This window comes from Rhinoderma darwinii, chromosome 4, assembly GCF_050947455.1.
Source record: "Rhinoderma darwinii isolate aRhiDar2 chromosome 4, aRhiDar2.hap1, whole genome shotgun sequence".
NCBI lineage: Eukaryota > Metazoa > Chordata > Amphibia > Anura > Rhinodermatidae > Rhinoderma > Rhinoderma darwinii.
This window is the reverse complement of record NC_134690.1, coordinates 389985611-390001387: the sequence shown is the minus strand read 5'-3', so window position 1 is coordinate 390001387 and position 15777 is coordinate 389985611. Positions and strand designations below refer to the sequence as shown.

Here is a 15777-nt window from a genome sequence, read left to right as displayed (position 1 = left end):
TCAGGGGCCAATGACGGGTACCAGCTGATGCCCATCCCTATTATCGGACCTCTCCTGTTCATGGCCACTACCAATAAGGCAGTTGCCTAACATACGAATACAAGCTCATCCTTCGACCTTCGTTTTGTGTAAGTTGTTTTATATAAGTGGCTTAGTAAATAGATGGCAAAGTCTAAAGTCAGTCAAACTTCTGGCTTCAGTCAGCTTGGGCTTAAGCGAACACAAGACTAATGGAAAACAATGCTCTACTATAACATTTATATGTGGGTATCCGTGACAAAGGCGAGCACATGTGGCATTGTTTAAGCTATTAATATAGCTTAGATCCCTCTGAAGTCAAGTCAACTATAATAAGAGTGTCATGCAGCCCCCTCCGTTACTGGAGATAATACAAAGGTACAGCTGAGGCTTTGGAGAGCGTCGAAGGAGAAGCAAGGTTGGCTGCTCAGTCTTGTGCTCTAAAAAGGCAGTCATGTTTATCCTCTTCAGGTCTCTCGAGATACACTTTATATAGAAGGTAATCTCTAATGTACAATGAAAACATTTGGTAACACGAGCCCCCGTTACATCTGTGTGTTGGGATGGCACTGCTGGCACAGATAATAATCTCAATTGAACTTTAGTGGAATCTGTGCTAAGATGTCATTTGTTGCCCTGTTTTCTCATTACGCTATTCCCATCAACTCCACCAAGTTATTTGCTCCAATTACATCAGGCATGCCAGGCTGTGATAGGTTTTTTTTCACTCTCTGCCTTACTTAGGGTCATTTTCACTGCTCGTCTGCGTAACACAGAACTTAATAATGAGAGAGGAATTAAAATGCATCAAAAAAAGATTGCAGTCACACAATCTGTTTTTGCTACAGCACAGTCTTAAAGGACTTGTATTATCAACCCCTTTCCATATGAAGTCTTGGCTCGGCTCTCACTCTAGGGTACCCAGTCCATCTATGAATTACATGGATTGCCACTTATTTGAATAACTGCATGTAATACTTAATTTCCCCTGTAGTGGCCGCTGATGAGTAAATATATTACTGCCCATGATTTGGGAGGCGGATCTTATATTAAAGGGGTTGTCTGTGATGAGACAACCCCTTTAAAGTGCAGGGACAAACTTAGATTTAATGTAAAATCAGTTCATATTTCAGCTCAGAAGACGTCTTGATGGGCAAAGGAATAAAACTTTTTTTCTTTTGCAAATTTACATCTTGAATGGGGGTGACTAATTTAAGGCAACATTATTTATTTAGTTGGCTATAAATGATAATCATATATTCGTGATATGACACGCAGGACCCACTTTCATTGAACCCGTCAGTGTCGCTGGCCTGACGGGTACAGATCTCGGCGCAAGATACGGCTGCTCTGTATACGGGATACAAAGCAGCTGTAAGTAAAAATCATTTTTAATAAAAAGTATTTAGAAAGCTTCAACAAACACACTAATAAACTATATATGTATATATATATATATATATATATATATATATATACACACCGTGTATATATATATATATATATATATATATATAAATAGCCTTTAACTCTCCTGGTTTCTGATATGTGTCTTGACATCTGACATGTGAGCAGGTGCCTTTATATCCTTATTTTAACCTTAAATACAGATGGTCATGGAATCACAGTCTCCATGTTATGGCAATACAACTCCAGCGATATGATACTGCCACGTCAGAATTGGATATTGTTCATAAGACAGAACATAATTACTTACGTATCACCTGGGATATATATATGTACAGTATGTGTATATATATCAGCCCATGTCTATATATCGGCCCGTGTCTGTGTAAGTGTATGAGGTAGGGAAATCAGATTGGAGCCACGTTGAGGACAGGGACTGATGTAGATGGTGACCATTTCTATACAGCGCTGCAGAATATGTTGGCGCTGTATAAGCAATGGAAAATTAACAAATGCATGGACTGGACACATCTACCATACGAGAATGCAGGACTTTATATTTAGTATTGACCCTCTATGTTATGTTCACATCACGTCTATGTTGTACGTTCACCGTTTACGCCGTAAAAATCTCCCGACGTTGACACCAAGCTCATACATGGGTTATAATGTGCCCCGACATATGCCAAAAATGACCTAAACTAAAATACTGGATGGACGATTAGTCACAGTAACCTACAGTATCCCTTTACCATACTTCAAAACGTTTTTTTATTCTGATTTTCGATAAGGATTCATTTATTTCCTATTGAATTTATTTGATTTACACGTTAATAAGCGTTATTGTTTTTCTTTTCAATATGAATTCATTTCTTTCCTATTGATTTGGTATAATATGATTATTTTAGGATTTGTTATAACGCAGGGGGCCAGAGCACGAGAAATTAATGCATTATAAGTTTTCTTATACCAACAGGTAACATCCTCCCACAGGAACAGTCCCATTGAAATCCCCAAAATTTAGGCAAAAATTTCCAAACTTTTTGTCATATTATAACATGGCACATTTATACCCATGTCCCTGCAACTGTTGTAAGATATTCTTTAGGAGTGGGGTGACTTGAAGTTTAGCTTGAATTTGCCTTTAAACAACAGATGAGACCCTCGCTTGCCAAGCCAAAGCCAATAAACCCATAGCTTTAAATCATGCAAGCTGATATGTAAACCCCCCTGCCTTTTGTCATGGCAAGCATTCACTTTCCCCTAAGCTCCAGGAAGACGTGTCCATTAATCAAAAATCAACAAAGGACACTTATCCGACACCGCCATGAGGACATCCAGGCCTCCATCAAGATGACAGCTAAAGTGTGCATTGGGGCTGTAATTACTGCACAGAAAGTTGTTTCTATGTTAACAGAGATAATGAAGTGAATGAAAATTCGTGGCAGGGAATCTGCGGAAACAGAAGCAGGGAGACTGGTGTTTGTCCCAAAAGGCCATCTTGCATCATAATTGCCGTGCAGTTGCAAGGGTCCTTACAGATAATTGACCAGAAAATGATTAAGTCATCATCAAATCGCTTCTGCTTGCGAGAGTTCAAACATGTACTTAACCTATCCAAGAATTATATTTTCGCTGTGTGTGTCTGTTCTGTCTCTATTCAGCCTTGCGGGGAACCTGATTAAAAAGACAACTGAAGGACCCCGGTTATCTGATCTTCTGGTAGCCCATCTCAATAGAACTTAAACCCATTACGATTTGCTGAACTTGGAGTTCTTTCCATTTTATTTACGTAGTAAAACACACTGTCCAAATTTCCAGACGCTGAGATAAGGACGACAGGCCCCCGTGACGGCTTACTGTTCCTTTTTTAATTCTTTTAAAAGAAGAAACAAAACATTACAATATGATCGCGGTCTGCGCACTGGGGAATGAAAATTGCTTTGACATGGAGATTAGGCTCCGGCATTGTTACAAGACATTGTCTCACATGGACTGGAGTACTGTCGAGAAAAACTTTCTAGAATGGCCATGAATGACCTAATGAGGGCGAGAAAAAGTGAGCACGCAAGCCATCATTCAGTAATAGGGCCTGCGGGGAGATTTAGAGTTTTTTTTGTGTTGAATCGGGGAAAGAATGAAAAACAAAAAGAGTATAAAAAACAGGAGTCAGGAGCGGATAGAAAACGGAATAACTAAGAGAGTAGTGCCGGCCTCTTGTGTGAGTGCTCATTTTCTCTTTATCCACATACGAAACACTTTTTAAGATTGTGGTGACCTGAAAAGCCCCATGATACAGATATAACTTCCAGGGCTAGAGGATGTTATCCGACAGGTGTGAAATGGGAACGGGAATGTGTAAATGAGCAGGCAAATTAGGAACAAGAGGCCTGGCTCGGCGATCAGAAGCCACGTGGGGAAGTAGAGATTTATATCTCCAGAATGGACAAGGAGGGAACAAAGATCATCGACAGTATCTTAAGGATACCGGAAGAAAACAGGAATGACGTATATGGACAAAAAATATCTAAAAGGAGCACAAAACATATACACTTTATGCCTAGGAGAGGGTCTGTGTGTGACACGGGGATTGTCTCTTTGGTGTTGAATTTCTGTGTCATTCTCCGACCCCTCAGGCCCTGCACTAGGAATAAAATAGTGTAGAAGTTTTGCCTCGAGGATTTCTAAATACTTCCTAACTTTTTGGATGCTGACCACACACAGTGAAGTATTCACAAAAAAAGAACGGCCGTAATGGAGTGCTGCGCCCGTCACTGGATGGCACAAAATGGGTAATTTTTGTCCCACTTAACACTCCACCTCCATATAAAAAAAAAATTATGTTTTTTTTTACATGCTAGTTAATTTCATTGGTAATCATATATTGCGGCTAATGGAACGACACTGACTGGTTGGGGCATTTGAGGGAGTTTTTCATGTTCATTTTTCTATTTTTCACTCAAGACCATTGGGGAACTTTAATAGTATATATATATATTTTTTTTATTTTTTTTACACTATACCTCTCCACTGTAACTGGGGCTACACAATTGTCCCTACTAGGGCTGTGCTAGGTCTTAGTATACCCAGGAACAGCCTTCTGCAACCGGCATCCTGGCGATCACATGATCAGTCACGTGACCACAGGGACCAATAGAGGCACTGTCGCTTCCTCTGTGTTTGAGGATAGAGAAGAGAAAAGCAATGAAAAACGCTTTTGAGTTCTTTACGGGGTCTTTGACAGTCTATGGTTGACAGGCTTAAACCCTTGCTTAAATATACATTGGAGCAAATTTGAGGACCAGAACAACCCGCCGTAAATTAACGGCAGGCGGTCATGAAGCAGTTATTAGGATTTTTCCTTTTTAATAATCACTGTGGCTCAATACCACCAGTTGATAGTGGGTCCTTAGCCACAGAAGTTTGGGATATCTGGTGAAGATCACTGTGACCAAGGCAGATGGATGCTCATAGTCAACGTCCTAAGGCAGAAGTGACTGTTACAAACACGAACAGCATGCGGTTCTCTAGTGTTCACGGCTTAGCGTCAGGTTATTAATAAGAACAGAGCTACCATATTACAGGTAAATGTATATTATCTAGTTTTGTAGAAAAGTTCTTAACAGAGCGAGCATATGACTGGTTTGCATTGGATATATCACTCTTTAGTCGTAAAGCGTTTTTATTCATGACTGTATACGGCAGACCAAGCTTCCAGATAAATAGATACGGTATATTTTTACACCACATCCCTATTAGTCAATTGTCACATTGGGTTGTGCATCCAGTAGTATGGGCAAAAATTTTTTTTCAATATTTTTAATAGTAAATGCCAAAACAATGGAACTTCTGCCGGAAGCTTTTTGACTGTACTTTCTGCACAAGTGTAACGAAGGGAACATTTTGCTTTTCATTTTGCTAATTGTTTGTTATTCTCCCTTTTGTCTTCCGCAGAAAGAGGGGAAAGAAGGATCAATTGTTCTGAAAAGACGAGCAAAGACATCTGTAGTGCGTTAATGCGCTAGTGTTAAAATGAATCACAATTAAAAAGAGCCTGTGTTTCTACTCGGAAGAGTCACTGAGGCTGATTAATGTTTCCCACGGGATGAGGCACCTTCAATGTAAGAAAACTTCCTAATTATTCAGAGAAAAATCCGCTAGAGGATACAGTATTTGGTGGAAAAAAAGATGGTAGTTCTTTGGAGTACAAATTAGCATAAGAGCTGTATATCTGTAGGCATTATGCATACTGTAGAGCAGTGACCCCCAACTTGTGGCTCTCCACCGGGTGGTAAAACTACAACTCCCAGCCTGCCCTAACAACCTCTAGGTGTTGTTGGGTAACAGAACTATGTTATACACACATATGAGAGTGGAGGGCCCATTAGGATCAGTTATGCATTTGACTATCATAAAGTACTCCTTCCTATTTTGAAGGGGTTGTGTGGGCACTAAAAATTATTATCAGTGTAGTCACTGCAGTATGTGAGTACACTCGCTAATATACATTCCGGTCCCCCGTCGTGCTGATTCTGAGATTTTCATAGATTTTGGTAGCACTGCCGGGGGACCGGAAGTTTAGTTGCACAGTCTTCTTTTATGGCGATATGACTCTTCGTCATGTGACCGGCCCCACTGTACTCTATGTACTAAGTAGTATAGCAAGTCCACGGAGTACAGCGGGGCCGGTCGCATGACAAAGAGTCGTATCGCCATAAAGGAAGACTGTGCAACTAGACTTCCGGTCCCCCGACAGTGCCATTAAAATCTCAGAATCAGCGCGGCGGGCACTTGAATATATATGAGCATAGTGCTAAGAAATTTTTGTTCCCACATAACCACTTTAATCTATCAAGTTTCGGCATACTGGTGTTAATGGTGGTGGAGGAACACGCAGACTTCCAGGTAAAGCCGGAAATCGGTCATGACAGATTTTCTATAAAGTTCCTTATGAGAAGGATAGAATATATTATTTATTTGGTTCTGTTCATCACCTTCTCCTCACTACCACTCTAATCATCTCCTCGCGCTCTCGAATCCAACTCTTCTCTCTTGCCTCTTCTCTTATATAAAATGCCCCACTTTTGCCTCCCATTACTTTCAAGTGGAAACAGTGCCGTCGCTCAAACGGTGCAGATTTTTCAGGTCGCTGAAAGTAATTCAACGGTGCTGAAAATAAAAGAATGAACTTATCTTGGTGCGGATTCTGCGCCATAAATTCCCATTAAACAACGCCGACTAGGTGGGGCACTGTTTCTTTTTTTTTTTTTTTTTTGCTGAAAAGTGGAAAAACAGCCTCCAAAACCAACCTGGAAAATACACTGATTTTGGAGGCAGAAACAGCGACAGTTTTTTCAGCTTCTAAAAAAACCTCTGTGTGAACATGCCCTAACAATATATCATGAAGACGCCACAGCAGTGAAAATTAACCATTTCAGGCTGGAATCTCCTCTACAGGAGACCAATATGAAAAGAGAGACAGATCCCCATATTAAACCAGTAGTGAGACTTGTCTACAGATAACTTGCTCACTCCACCCGTTGTTCTGCACAGTTCACAGCCTGTATAATTGAGGAAAGCAGAGAAAGTTTAAGAGAATGGGCAAGATGCTGAGCGATACAGGATAAAGGGATTCTTTATGCTTGACCCCTCGGTGCCTTTCTATCAGGATCTAATGAGGTCAGAGTCAGCTATTCCCACTGGGGCACTACTGGGAGGGTAAAAAAAAAAAGACTTGTCAAAATATGTACAAACAATCCCTCTATGCTACCTCAAAAGATACTGATAATATATTTATAATATTATCCGAGTACAAGTCTGATTGTTTGCAGCGGTAAGAATCATCAGAGACACCCTTTAACACCGGCTGCCTTCAATTTACATCAGTTTCTCCAACCTGTGGCTTCCCATCTGTTGTAAAACTACAACTCCCAGCATGCCCTGATAGCATGCAGTTATCAGGGCATGCTGGGAGTTGTAATTTTGCAACAGTGATAGAGCCACAGGCGGGAGACTGCTGGTCTGCGTCAATTTCAATCAAGATACTCTCTGTACCTAAGTGTACAGCACAGTCAGAACAGAAAAGCTTTTATATATTCATTGACACATCAACAACTACTTTATTGATTTTATCTTACAAATTGGTTATTTCCAATTGTGGCATTTATCTCTGGACCCTACAAAAAGCTGAATGACAATTCATCAGACATAAATAAGTACTTTAAACATCTTGGAAGGTAGTGGTATTCCTTGTGGAGAGCCAGCTGGTGTAGGAAGTTATAGAGGCAAAGCTCCCTGGGAAAAATATGCAAATCAGCTCTCTTCAGGAAGGAAGCAAACTGTCTTTCTAGTTCCAGCCATAGGTAGCTGCCCTTTAAGTCTTGAAATCTTTCCCATGGAGCATTGCTTATTAGGCTCCCTACATCGGCTGGATCTCGCAAGTAGTACCAGTACTTTCCACGAGGGTACATCTAAGGGTATGTTCACACGGCAGCGTCCGTAACGGCCAAAATTACGGGGCTATTTCCAGGAGAAAACAGCCCCGTCATTTCAGCCGTAACGGCATGTGCAGGCACTTGAACGCCGCGTCCATTACGGACGTAACTGGAGCTGGTTGTCCATGGAAAACGGCTCCATTTACGTCTGAAGAAGTGACATGACACTTCTTTGGCGCGGGCGTCTATTTACGCACCGTCTTTTGACAGTGACGCGTAAATATACGGCTCGTGTGAACAGACAAACGTCAGCCCATTGCTTTCAATGGGCAGATGTTTGTCAACGCTTTCAAGCCGTAATTTCGGACGTAATTCGGGGGTTAAAACGCCCGAATTACGTCCGTAAATAGGCCGTGTGAACATACCCTAAGGCATCTCACCCAGCCAACCAGTACCCTGCTCTGTAATGGTGAGTGCCATCTATAGATGGATGTCTCTGGGTTGGATGATATTCCTAGCCTAATTGTTTGAGGACTCTTTAATGTAATGGACATTGATTTATGAGGTAGCTTCCTATAGGTGGCACTAGAGACCCAATTTTCTTCTGTCTGGAGGAGAGCTAATTTGCATACTTTAAACATTTAATTTAATATGGAGTCAGCCTATTTTCACCTAGGTTACTTTTCCCCTTCCTGTATACCAAGGTATAGTCTTGGCCTTACTGAGACATTTGAGAATTTATTTGCATGTAATGAGGTAAATAGCTGACCCCTTATAGTATTCATAGAGACACTATACGGTGTCACACTTTGGGTCCTTACTATAGAACCATAGGGGTTTTGTCTGTTGCTGTACACGCTCTGTTTTCCTGCCATGACAAATCATCTTAAATTTTTTGCTATATACCCAGACCTCTTACATACTGTATGTATGCCGGACTCTAGACAATAATACATGGGCCTGAAGATAAACTCCATTTTTTGTAGCACCTAAACACTGGGTTAAACTCTTGAGACTCGTCTTGTAGTCAGTGAGGCTCGTTCTGCACTGATGTAATCTCCCTGGTAATGTTAAGGCCCTTTTATACGGACCAATTATCAGGCAAATGAGCGTTCATATGCCCTGTGTAAACAAGGCAACGATCAGCCGATAAACGAGCAAATGCTCATTCATTGTCTGATCGTATCGTTTATGCAGCATTAAAAGGTAACTAAACGTTCAACAAACTTCTGACATGTCAGAAGTTTTGATTGGTGGGGGTCCGAGCATTGAAACCCCCACCAATCGCTAAAAGGAAGCGGTAGAATTGCTCGTGTGAGCGCTCAGCCACTTTGTTTCTGTTCGGTTTCTTTCGGAAATCAATGTAGCGGAGTACGGGGTCAACAGAAAGTCTATGAGCCCGTACTCCGATATATCGGCTTTCTGGAAAAAGCCAAACAGAAACTAAGCGGCTCAGCACTCACACGAGCAATTCTACCGCTTCCATTTAGCGATTGGTGGGGGTCTCAGAGCTCGGACCCCCACCAATCAAAACTTCTGACATGTCAGACGTTTGTTGGACGTTTAGTTACTCTTTAAATATTATCGTTGTCAGCAGCACATCTCCCTGTGTGAATAAGTGTATGGGGATGAGCGATCGTAGTAGCGATCGCTGGTGTCTATACATAACCAATCATTGCTCCTTGTGAAAGGCGCAAACGAGCGCTGGTCAAAGAGCTGTCTCGTTTACACTGCCCATACCAGGCCATGTAATAGGACCCTTACTTTGTAACAGATGGAGCACATAATTGTGCTCCGAAATTGATATGTTGTCAGAAATTGCTACAAATTTGAACCAAGAATTTTACATAGTTGTTACATCCAATCCATGAATGTAATAATCTCAGCTCATACTGTACCAGTAGTCTATGCATCCAGTACTATAATATCAAAATATTGAAAGCGTTGGATAAAAGCCTGTCGTTTTTGGGACTATCTTTGGAATAAATTTGATGAGAAAAGAAAAAATTGGGCTCGATCTCCAAAAAAAGATGCAGTTTCAACCCCATTTATTATGTGGAATAGGAGGAAATGACGCAAATTTTGGCACACATCTACACCTGCTATGCATAGATTTAATTTTCCTACTGTCAGACTGTTAAAATGCGCCAAATTTATTAAGAGACGTGCCACTTTAACTGCCTCCTTTACTACGCCAGTCTTAGTGAATGTGGGTTATAGTGTTTCATGGATATATATATGAAGAAGGATCTGGTGTGTCGTTTTTCCACCTGCCCCATCTCCGTTCAGACCCAGTTAAACCATTACATACATAATAATCCCTCACAGCGAGTGCCCTTTTTTTCTAGTGGTCTTGACAGCAGTGAAAAAGCAACATTTGTCTTCCTTTCTAAATCTTTTCTAAACCGTCCTGACCCTTGAGGTGATAACACCTGCAGAGCCTACAGCCAACATGAGACGAGGGGAAGAGCAATGTGCCCTAAAGACCCGCACAATTAATGAAACACTAGGGTGAAATCAATTCTGTTATCTGGGCTCTGACACTGCCTCTCACAAAGGCTTCTTCTCTTTCAGAAGGAGAACAGCACAAGGCATAAAATCACTTTGGCACGACAACCTGCTCCAAATGGTCTCAGTGGTGACACTGCGCGAGTCAGTCCGGGAGATGTCTGGGGCAAATTCGTTTTAAGTGTCTTATCTTCCAGGTGGAACCACTTGAAAAGAGTAATTTGGGCTCTGGAGCTTGGCAACGTAATGTCATTCTACAATCTTTCCCTTGGATTATACACTTCAGTATACAGGACGATTTAGCACAATCATGCAGAGTAAAGATGTCTTCTAAGTATAGGCTATGTCCTCCATGCTTTCCCTGTGTCTGAATGGTACACAAGTGGCGTTACCCTCAGCAACGCTATGTATAAAGTGTAATACAGGGGTGGACAAGGAACAATTAGAATGGCTCTTGTCCATGGACTGTCTGGTAATGCAGAATGGGACTGAGTTGCAGTACCCGGCACTTCCCATAGACAATAGTGTTGCATTTCTGAAAAAAAAATGCTGATTTTTTTTGTGACCCGAGACAACCCCTTTAGGGTAAGTTTACACAGGGAAGATACGCTGCGTAAAGGTACACAGCGTATCCGGCCTGTTGCCCAAATCGAATTCTGGCTGAAAAACCGCACCAAATTTTGGTGCAGTTTTTCGCCGAAATGTCCTCTGCAGAAATCCCGCAGGTCAATTTCTGAGCAGTTTTTCCGCTTATCATTTACGCAGCGTATGGATGAGAATTGTTCAAATCTCATTCACTTTGCTGCTCCTGTATTATGCTGCGGATTTTCTGCAATGAAATTCGTTGCTGAAAATCTGCAGTATTCACGCTATGTGTGATGTATTCTCTATCTATATTTGTATAGTATGGGGGTATATAGACACTTAAACAAATTGGCACATCTTTGGCTGTCTGTGCACCAGAAATGAAAATCTACGCCCGCTATGAAATTTAATTTATGGCAATTTGTGGCATAAACTATAGTAAATCTATTGGACTGACGGTAGCCCTGCCCCCAGCTTACCCCGCCAACTTTAAAAATGTGCTGACAGGAGTAAAAAGTCACAAACTTTAGTGCAAATATGGCATGTGCCAATTTTTTTTTGCATTTTTAATGCCTCCAAAGGGTGTAAAGCCTTTAATAAATTCTCCACATGTGCCTATAGATGTAAACCCAGTACTGGACTAGTAGTAAGTCTAGACTTAAGGTCTTCTTACACCGGCCAATTTTGGCTGGTGCAACGAGCGCCGATCAACGGGTTCAACTCGTTGATCAGCGCTCGTTTGCTCCTGTCACAAGGAGCTATGGATGGAGACGAGCGGTCGTTACTCTGATCGCTCGTCCCCATACATTATTATCATGTCGGCAGCGCGTCTCCCGGTTTACACACCAAGATGTGCTGCCGACAACGATAATATTTTACTTTTTTAGAACGATACGATCAGCAGATGATGAAGCGTTTGCTCTTTCATCTGCTGATCGCTGCCCTGTTTATACAGGCCAATTATCGGGAACAAGCGGTCTAGTAACGCTCGTCTGCCTGATAATCGCCCAGTGTAAAAGGGCCTTTACTGTCCTCTCACTGTTTTTGTTTAATTTATTTAAAAAGTTAATTATTAACCTAAGCCAAAGATAAATAATAAAAAATTATTATTCAGTAAAAGAGGAGACGGTTGTGATGTTGTAAGATGGTGTTTATACACTGGAATACATTCAAGAATTCTGATAGGAAACATGTGATGTGGCTTAATAAGAATCTGCTAGTCCAGCGCCACAATGGTAGCGGACGCCAGACTAATGACATCTTATCCTTGTCAGTGGGAGAATAGACCATCCAACAAAATGCATTAGTCCGCACACCTGAAACTCAAACCCAGCCTACGCTTACTAGCTTGGAAAGTGGACCAAGAACCTGTGGTGTACATAGAAAATACGGGGTCCCATAGCAAAAATCTAAATTCTCCCGCCGTTTAGGCGCAAATTTTTCCCATCCAGTGCAGAAGGGCCTCTAAGCCCGTTTCCTACCCCCTCTGGAGAGGGGACTCCTGCACAGCTTCTTTCCACCCAGTAACAAATGGTATAGGACCAACCAGAACTAGGCTCCTCTCTCCAAGGGTCCCAAGGCAGTCGCGTGGTCTCTCCCTAAGGTATTTAGACCCCTGCCAAGAACCAGTTGGGTTGAGTTGGGTTTCACTTGTTTGCAAAATATGAGACTGCACCCCCTTATCAGACAGTCTGTCGTAATTTCCCGGCCTCCTGCAGGAAGTGCTATATGCTAAAAAAACCTGCATACAATAAGGACTAATTCACACAACCGTATTACAGTTCTGTACACCTGCGCCACTTCCATGGGCGATACTGTATTCCTATGATTCTGTATGAATCTGACATGCTCCATCAGGTGCCGTATTACGCAGGTATTCCCCCTAGTAGCATTGCGTGTAGGGCAGATTATCTCTGTAATACAGGGCTGTACGGAAGTACCAGACTGCGGCACATGGCGCCGTATTACGAGCTGTAGGGACTCCACGTGCCTCCGCTCTGACGTGTGCCAGGGGCTTTACTTCTCTATTGGAAATTCATTCACAAATTACATTCACACAAAAAGTATAAACCTGATGAAACCTGTTACTGAATCCAGTAATAAATAATCCTACAGCGACGTTAGACAAACACATCATTACTCACAACATCAGCGAGGGCTTCTCTGCCCCTCAAAGAAGATCTGAGGATTCCGGAGACGTGAATGAAGAAGGAATTGTTTCTTTTTAAAGACAAGCGCAAATATAAAATTAGTGTTCGCAGCAGACAAGAAGGACAGGTGGCCGTGTCTCTATCAAATCTGCTAAGCTGTATACAAACTTAATAAAGCTTTTAGGGCAGACATCTGAAAAAGTGCCTCATATCATTTTATCATATCATCGCTGTGTGCAATCTATGGAGCGGCCTGATAAACCGATGATATTCAATAGTAACATCCCGGGACAGTATCCGGATAGAAGACAACTCTCTAATGTATCTATCTATCTATCTATCTATCTATCTATCTATCTATCTATCTATCTATCTATCTATCTATCTATCTATCTATCTATCTATCTATCTATCTATCTCATATTCTATCTATCATCTATCTCATATTCTATCTATCTATCTATCTATCTATCTATCTATCTATCTATCTATCTATCTATCTATCTATCTATCTATCTATCTATCTATCTATCTATCTATCTCATATCTATCTATCTATCTATCTATCTATCTATCTATCTATCTATCTATCTATCTATCTATCTATCTATCTATCTATCTATCTATCTATCTATCTATCATATTCTCTTTCTTTCTTTCTTTCTTTCTTTTTTTCTTTCTTTCTTCTATTTATCTTTTTCATATCCATCTATCTAAAAAAAAGTTTGCTACTCTGAACAAAGGAAAAATAGCCAGAAAGGCAAAAAAAACAAAAAGACACAAATGATAATAAATTGTTACACTGTAATCTGTCATCTTGAATGCAAATGTGCACCTAACAGTAAAAAATAAAAAGTCACAAAAAAATAAATAAAAAGTGTTGAGGAGTGTTCTGTATGAGGAGAGGAATTCAGCTCATAAGCAATGGAGATATTAACATATATATTACCATAATGTAGGTTCACTGCATGTGAGCCTTTTGCTTTAAAGGGATCCTCCGCTTTGCACAATCCTTACTTAGAAGGGTCACTTGACAAGAAGATGATCACAAAGTGTCCCCTAGCTGGGAACCCAGTGATCAGGTGTAATCTATGGGGGAACCTGTCAATAAGTATTCAATTTCCCTACAGTGCCACCACAGGGGAAGTGAAGTATTACACAGTGCACATTCATATCAATGGGTTCTGTGTAATACAGGACAGGACAGGACAGGTCCTCCAGAGCGAGAGACTCTCTTTGTAACCGCTCTCCACTCTGGTCAAGTGATTAGAACCACCTCTATTAACTCAAAATTACTTAATAGGGTATATGAAAAAGGGTTTTCTAAACTGGACAACCCCTTTAAGGACTACATATTAGACAGGCTGTGTTCTAATGTAACTTTTACCTATTATCAAGCAGCCTTTTTTGCCGTTTTGCAATCTGACATTAGGCGCTCTATAGTCTTACTGCTCTACCGTTTGAACAGATGTAGCAGAGCCGATTTTGTCATTTGATTGGCACTGCAGTCCGCCTCTGTTCGCACTAGTTTCTCTTATTCAAATCCGCTCTTTGTTTTGGCCACAATTCAGTGTTTATTGCTTTAGTTAGATAATGACACCGTGTGAATCTACGGACCAAATTCAAAACCATCTCAGCGTTTCCCTAAAGTTATTAGCACGAATTCAAGTCAACGTGAAGAAATAATTACTTGCGTTAAGATTTGGTAAAAAAGTAAACAGGCGGGTGTAATATTGTGTAGATTGAGGCAGCGTGCAGCTGGAAGTCATCGCCTCATTTGAATAATGTGCCCTGAATCTGTCACTTTGTTCATCTTCCTTATGCTTCTGTGTCGATGACATCAACAACAAATTAAGTTGTAAATAAGAGACAATCAACACTTTTGTTTTTTCCGCAGCAAGTGCCGGGGGAATGTCAATGTAGAGGTTTCTTTAGAAAGGGAGAGTGACATGCAGCAGTTTGCTTATGTAAGCAGAAGTATGGGAAAGCAGCGCAGACGAGTCAATTAGACGAACGTTCACGCTGTAATCTGTGCGGGCCGCCCTTGACGTTTATTAGGCGTCCTCAGATTTTATCACATGATTATCACTTAGAATGTTAACAATGTCTTTTTTGATACGTAGAAGATGGAACTGCGCTCGGCTTATAAGCATATGCTGCAACAATGTAAAAGACCGATGGGAAAGAGGCGACTAGCTGGAAGTATAAATGACTTGCAGCTAGTTGCTAGCTAATGACTCATTTGTAAATCCTTTCAATAGGAGGAAATCTGTTCTAAGAGACGTTTAAATGGGAGGTAAAAAAGTTGTGCTGGGAAGTATCAAAACAAAATAAAAGTAATAGTCAAAATATTTTTGGTATATTTTTGTATTGACAAGACTATAGGAAATACATAATAAGATTATTAGAAATGTTGTTTTTTTTTTTAAAGGGCTTTCGTATTTTTCTATACATTTAGAAGGATATATTTTATTTCGAGAAATGACTTTAAATAAAATAAATGTAATTGAATCAAAAAGATATCAAATAAATAAATAATAAAATAAATGTAAATAAATAAAAAAGGATATCAAATAAATAAACAATAAAATAAATTTAAATAAATAAAAAAAAGATATCAAATAAATAAATAATAAAATAAATGTAAATAAATAAAAAAAAAGATATCAAATAAA

General features: G+C 40.5%; 1 protein-coding gene across 2 annotated transcripts in view; it reads right to left on the bottom strand.

Moving 5' to 3' along the window:
- The window catches only part of PROX1 (prospero homeobox 1), a 72756-nt gene that overhangs the window by 23379 nt on the left and 33600 nt on the right, over positions 1-15777 (bottom strand). The window lies entirely within an intron of this gene.